Below are 7,617 nucleotides of genomic sequence, written 5' to 3' on the forward strand. Positions count from 1 at the left end.
GCAGAGCTCCTCACCCCCAACAATGGAGTTTAGAGACTCATGCCGTCAAAAAGTATGTAATTCAAATCTGAAAATGTCATGAGGTACATGATAGATCTCTAAAAGTTGTTTAAATAGTAAACTAGTAACCTAGGTTTACAAAATGTGAGTAAACTAAGATAATTGGTGCAGAAATCTACTTCTGGGGCCCACTTGGTGTGTGCTGGGGCTGAGACTAAAGCTATCCACGAGTTGAGGCCTTTCTTGGAGTTGAACTCCAAGTTATAACGTGTTTTGGGCGTTCAACTCCGGATCATGACGTTTTTCTGGCGTTTAACTCTAGACAGCAGCATGTACTTGGCGTTCAACGCCAAGTTACGTCGTCTATCTTCGCGGAAAGTATGAACTATTATATATTACTGGAAAGCCCTGGATGTCTACTTTCCAACGCCGTTAAGAGCGCGCCAATTGGACTCCTATAGCTCCAGAAAATCCATTTCGAGTGCAGGGAGGTCAGGATCCAACAGCATCAGCAGTCATTTTTCAGCCTAACTCAGATTTTTGCTCAGCTCCCTCAATTTCAGCCAGAAAATATCTGAAATCACAGAAAAATACACAAACTCATAGTAAAGTCCAGAAATATGATTTTTGCCTAAAAAATAATAATATTCTACTAAAAACCAATTAAAACATGCTAAAATCTATATGAAATTACCCCCAAAAAGCGTATAAAATATCCGCTCATCAATACTTTAGCCTACAAATGTTTGAACACTCAAGGTGCTTCCATAGCCACATATGGAGAATCAATTGAAGAGCAAAGCATGAAGGAGAGATTGAAAACTCCGGTGGGGGATGAGGGATGCTATTTTGTGTTGGAACAATTGGAGGAGCCTATGATCATTGAAGAAAGGGAAGAAGTGGTTGAAGATTTAAGAGATGTTGAAAGTCCATGGGAATGTAGCATCATGGAACCCTCTTTCAAGAAGCTTGAAATTGATGTTGAGGAGGGTGCGCAACCTCCAAGGCATATCATCGTTGGAGACTTGGAAGAGGCTTATCAAGAGATGGATTCAATCATGGATGAATTTCTCTCTACGGTGGAATCCTCTCCCATTGGACATGAAGTTGAAATTTTAAAAGAGTGTACACAACCTCCCAAGGATAACGACAATGGCGTGGTGTATATTGAAATTGAAGAATATGAAGAGGTTGATCAAGAGATGGATTCATTCATCAATGAATTCCTATCCAAAGTTGAATCACCGCCCATTAAACAATATGCCAACACCAAGCCATGTAACAAAGGGGAAAAGGTTGAATTTGAAGAAGCTTGTGAAGAGGTGGAAACAATCAAAGAGGAGCACACGGAAGTGGACCTTGCATTGTCTAAGTGTGGGGAAGCCTCCCTTCCCAAGTTACCATCCAACACAACATTTGAGTGGATAAAATCTCTATCTTTAAGCTTTAAAAAATGATGGTCAACTTAGAACCCTTTGTGGAATTAAAAGTAAGAATGAGCTGTGTAGTGGTTGGAAAGTTGGTGTTAAGCTCATTAAGGTCAAGGCCTCAAGGTATAGGGATGACGTTGGGATAAAGATCGTCGTGTATGGATCTAGAAGGAAGCATTGGTGGAGTAGAGAGAATTCTGTGTGTCCACCACATTTATGTCAATCACCCATCCGACAAAATCATGGAACTCAACTAACGGATGGATGCGAAAATAAGATATGGGATCCCGGTTCGCTAGGTGAAGACCAAAAATGGGGACTCGTATTTTGGGTAGAACTCTGCCCAAGCCTAATAAAAATGGTTGGAAACTCCATCAACCAATTGAGAAGCATGGATCCTTGGAGATTCAAGGAGGAGTACAAACATAAGCCACCATGACAACAAGCACCTCAAAATGTCCAACTTAAGGACTTAAACTAAAAGTGCTAGGTGGGAGACACCCCACCATGGTAAACTCTTTCCAATCTTTTAAATTTACTTAATAAGTGATTTGAGTTACCATTGTAGGTAGATGTTTCATACAAATTTGTTGTACAACTTAATTGTTAGCTTAGTCACATGCATGTTGTGTTTAGTAGTAGATGAATACTACCAAAATTGTATTTTTGTGAATTAAATGATGGTTGAGTGAATAAGAGTTGTGAACATTAAGGGGAGTACCTAGCAATTTGTTTTCTGAAAAAAAAAAAGGGTGGACGCGTGCGCACCATGTACGCGCACGCGTCCCTGTGTGGATGCACCACGAGCCACACTCCCGAGAGTTGGGCTTCTCTTGGGCAAACATTATGCCTTGAGCCCAACACGATCCACGCGGACGCGCACAACGTGCGTGCGCGCCATTTTTAAGAACATGGATTATCACGCGGACGCGTACATGCCGCGTCTGCGCCGATTTGCTGCTGCAATAATTGAGCCAAATCCCAGAGAGTTGAGCCATTTATGGGCCAACTCTAAGCCTCAGGCCCAATCACATGTACGCGTGCGCGCACCGTACACGCACGCGCCCCTGCCTAACATGCCATCCCACGCTAGAGTGCACTGCACGCTCACGCGTGGACCTCCAAATTTTCTCACAGCGCGCGGACGCGTACATGCCGCGTGCGCGCTGATCTGATAGCGCGACTTCCAGACCATTCTCCAGAGAGTTAGGCCTGAGTTGGGCCAACCCTAAGCCCCTAGCCTAACTCCACGCACGCGTGCGCGCACCGTACGCGCACGCGTCCCGTCCTATTTTGCTTACCGACGCTCAAGCGCGTTATACGCGCACGCGTAGGTACCAGGTTTCCTCAATGGGCACGGACGCGCAGGGTGCGCGCCCGCGCCGATTCAAAAATAGGGATAACCCTAATGCGCGACGCACACTACGCAGTCGCGCACTTCCCCCCAACCTCCATTTCCACTTCGTCTTCCTCTTCTTTCCCCCCAACTTCCGTCGCAGCAGCAGCGCCGGCCGCCGCCGCACTACCTACCTCCGTCACCGCCCTTGACCATCATTTCTCTTCTCCTTTCACCACCACCCGTTCTCTCTCTCCCTCTCACTCCTCTCACCCATCTCACCGCGACCTACCCCTCCGCCGCCCCCCCGTCATCACTGCCAGCGGCTCACTCCCTCTCTTCCCTTCCTGCACATTCCCCTCTCATTCTCCTCTTTCATCATCACTGTCCCTCTTCCCCTCGGTTTCTCGTTCTTCCGGCCGAACCACCGCGCCGGTAGTCCTCACCGCCACCGTCCACGGCGGCGCAACTGCTGATTCTATTGCCCCACTCCCCATTTCTCTTCCACACTCAGTTCCTCTACTACCAGGTTCCACTCGATTTTTTTTCTGTTCTGTTTTCCTTTTAATCTTTAATTTCTGTTAGTTAGTCTAATTGTACGTTAGTTAGTTTGAATTCAAATTTTGTATGCTAGGCTAGATAGAAATAACTACGGTTAGGTAGCTAGGGCTGGATAGAGGATTCTAGGCCTGATAAGTGCTCCGTTCGTGCATAATCGTTGTCTGCTTCTTTGGATGTTGTATGCTAATTTTGAACTGCTCTTATGCACTCCTTGTTGCCTGAACACTAATCCTAGGCTGCTGTGCGTCATTGATGTTGTTTTTCTGTGATAATTGTGCTAATTTGCTATCCGGGAACGTCCAAATTTAAGCCGGAATGCTGCCCGATTTTCAAGGAAATTAGTTTCATTTTGATCTTTATTTCAAATTTGGGCAACTTTCTATTTCTTTTTGACTTTCCGAATTTGCACAATCTTTGTGAACACGAATCACAATCTCTTCTTTTTAATTGCGCAAAAATGTCATCATTTTCCTAACCTACTTCTCTAACTCACTAACTTCTTTAACCAATTACCTTCCACTCCTCTTTAGCCATCTTTAACCATTCTTTTACACTTTGATGATATTATTGCCTTTTAATAAGAATTGTTGCCCATTGAGGATTGCATTCTTTTTAGTTCACTTATGATTTACTTGTTCACTTTTGCATATTCTTTGCAACATCATGATTGTTTTTGTTATTTGTATCCTGAACGTGCCTTCTTTGTTACATGATAAATGTTCTATATATTCTATCATATTTTTCAGGATGTCGGATAAAGGTAAAGCCATAGCCACTGCCTCTAAGAAGAGAAAACTCTCTACACCCTCCATTCCTGCCATCTACAAACATTATGCTAAGAATCTTTTGAATGATGAGGAAAAGGAAAACCAGTTATTGCCTTCCACCAACCCAGACAAATTCCCCAACCTCTACTGTGAGCTTCGGTTTTCTAGATATCGAACAACAAAGCTGAATATTGAGAAGAAGTTGCTCCTACCTAATGATGTGAGACGGTCCATTACCAGTCGGATCCTTGACTTGGGTATCGACTTTGTTGACCGCGAGTTAGGGGATATCAATATATCATGGGTAAAGGAATTCTACTGTAACTTCTTCCGCCCAACTTTGGATTCGGTTCAGGTGAGGGGTAGAGAGGTCATGGTTACTGAGACTGCTATTGAGGAGGCGTTACAGTGCCGGCATGTCCCTGATGAGCTGTGTGCCCATCAGTAGGCTGAGTTGGCCATACACAGCATGACCTTTGATTATGAGGCACTCAAGAGTGTCATTGGGTTACCAGATGCCACATGGGTTATGGATGCAAATAATACTAAGCCGAAAGGGATGCTCTTCACTCATCTGACTCGTGAGGCCAAGACTTGGCAGATGATATTCGCATGCAACGTCTTACCCACTACCCACTTTTCTGAGATCCCTATGGAGATGCTCCTACTGATTGGATGTGTCATGGAGGGGAAGGATGTCTCCTTCCCTAGGCTTATCAGACAGTGCATGTGGCGGCCGCATATTCGTGGTCTACTCCCATTTCCTACATTGGTCACGAGTATGGCGGCCCTAGCTGAGGTCCCTTGGTTGGATGATGATGTGCGACCGCCACCCCCTGATGCTGATGACAGGGAGATTACCATTCCCTGGGGTGGTTGGGTGCATGAGAGACCACCTGCTAGACGCTGCTCTCGGGCTAGAGCCATCCTGGGGACACCTTCACCATCAGCCCCTACAGCTGCCCCCTCATCCTCTACAGTCGCAGTTCCTTCATCATCTACAGATCCTCCAGCAGCACCTGAGCCTACCTATCTCCTGGTCCGGCGTCTTTTCCGGTTCCTAGAGCATGAGCGACGCCATGTCAGACGCCGTTTAGACCGGATGGACCAGGCACTGATTTCCTTGGGTGCTGAGCTACCTCCGCTTCCCGATTCTCCGGCCTCCGATGAGCAGGATCATCAGGAGGAGGAGGCGGAGGCACCAGTTCAGTAGGATGCCCCTGACACTACAGAGCCACCACAGACTCATGAGGAGCCGGTCCCACAGCCCGAGCCAGAGCCTATCGTTGTACCTCCCACTGATCCTCCGGTTTAGCATCGAGGACGATGCTTGGTCTCAAGTGTGGGGAGGGCACCGGTAGCATTATTTGGGAACCGGTGAACTTTTCGGCCTAGTTATCTTATTCTGCACATCTTTGTATATATTTTGATGCATTTCTAGTTTGCTCTGGATACTTTTATTGCTTATTTTGGGATTTTAGATATTTTGATGCTTTTGGATATTTTTAGATATTTTGGATGATAGATTCCGTACCTTTAGTTAGATTCTTCTTTATACATTTTGTTTATCTCTGTTTTTAATTTGTAGTTGTGATCAGAAATCATACTTTGGATTGCAAATATTTAGTCACCCTTTTTGCATAAGAAATTGGTTTTGAGTGAAAAGGAAAGGGTGAACTAAGAAAATTTTTGAATCACAACAATGCCTAGTCAAACATTGAAAGTTTCCAAGGAGTTTAAATATAGGGCATTAACCCAATTGATTGAAAGAAAATTTTGGTAAAACTTGCTTGAATTTCATACCTTGTGAAGCATGTATTGAATTGAGAACACAAGCTTGTGAGACTTGAGCCTAATGATGTGGGTACATTTTATAGCCACTTATTTTCCATTCTTGTGTGAAATCACTCTCTTTCTATGATTGTGACCCTTGATTTGCTTGATTCTATATGTCCATTTATCTCTTGTGTTTATGCATTTATATGATTGAGGCCATTATTTCATTAGCCCACTTACCCAAATAGCCAACCTTTTATTCTCCATTGTTAGCCAATTTTGAGCCTATGCTTAACCAGCTTATTCTCAATTTAGCACATTACAAGCCCAAGGCGGAAAACCAATAAAAGTCCTTGTTTGGATCTTTGATTAGCCTAGGCTAGTGAGAGTGTCTATTATTCAAAGTTGGTGAGGCTTGGGAACATTGGATTGGATAAAAGGGGTAGTACACTTTCATGTTTAGGAATTGGGTACACACTCATGTATTGATTAAATGAATAGACCTTATGCATTGATGTTCTCGTATATAGTTGACAAAAGAAAAAAAAGAAAGAAAAAAAAGAGAAAGAGAGAAATAAAAGTGAAAATGAAAAAAAAAGAAAAAAACTTGTATATGGAAAAAAGAAGAAAAAAAATAATAAAGAGGGGACAAAATGCCCCAAAGTGAGTTCAATAAAAGAGAATCAATGCATAAGTGTTATGAATCAAATAAGGATGCATGAATATGTAAGACAAAGTGAAGAATGGGTAGTTAGAATAGTTTGAACTTGTATAGGTCATTATATAGTTAGGTGGGGAAGTCTATGCTAATCAAAGACTCAAATCCTAGTCCACTCAACCATAAATTATCCTACCTTGACCCTAACCCCATTACAACCTAAATGAAAGACCTCATGATAAATGTATGCATGCATTGAATAAATGTTGATTGTTAGAAGAAAATCAAATTTTGGAAAGCTTGATTAGAAGAGAATTGAGTGAATTGACCCTTAAACACTTGAGTGAATAGAGCGGATACACAATCCGGTGAGGGTTCAAAAGTTTAACTACATGTGTTCACCCATATTATCTATATTCTTGCAAGTTTAAAGTCTTTTTGATAATTCAATACAATGGTGGTTTGGAATTAATTCCTATTGCCTAGCCCATGTGCTTACACATGCTCTCTTGGCAATTTGATATGTTTGAATTAAGCATTTGCATTTACTTTAGGTAGTTGCCTTTAGATAGGATTCACATAGTTTAGTTGCAGTCAATAAATGTCATTACCCTTAGTTCTTTCTTATTTTAGCATGAGGACATGCTAAGGTTTAAGTGTGGGGAGGTTGACAAACCCCCAATTTGATGGTTTGTTTTGCATTGAATTTAGAGTATCTTGATAGCCTTTTGTCACATTTAGCCTATGAATTAGCATGGTTTTGTTATCTCTCCCATATTCATGCTTAAGTGTAAAAACATGCTTTCTAAGCCTTATTTTGATGAATTCTAATTTCTCTTTGATTCCATAAGATGCCTTGATGTGTTTGCTAGTAATTACAGGATTGAAATAGGCTAGGCATGGATCAAAGGAAGCAAGGAAGGAAGCATACAAGAGGAGAGAAGTACAAAAAGTCAAAGAAGCAAAGTCGGCCCTGCACGCGCACGCGCACAAGGTGCTCGCGCGCACATTGCGAAACTGGCCAAGGACGCGCACGCGTACCGTGCGCGCACGCGCCGATGATGGCACATGACCTCACTAATGCAACAC

The sequence above is a fragment of the Arachis duranensis genome, chromosome 4 (genome assembly GCF_000817695.3).
Source record: "Arachis duranensis cultivar V14167 chromosome 4, aradu.V14167.gnm2.J7QH, whole genome shotgun sequence".
In the NCBI taxonomy this organism is placed as follows: domain Eukaryota; kingdom Viridiplantae; phylum Streptophyta; class Magnoliopsida; order Fabales; family Fabaceae; genus Arachis; species Arachis duranensis.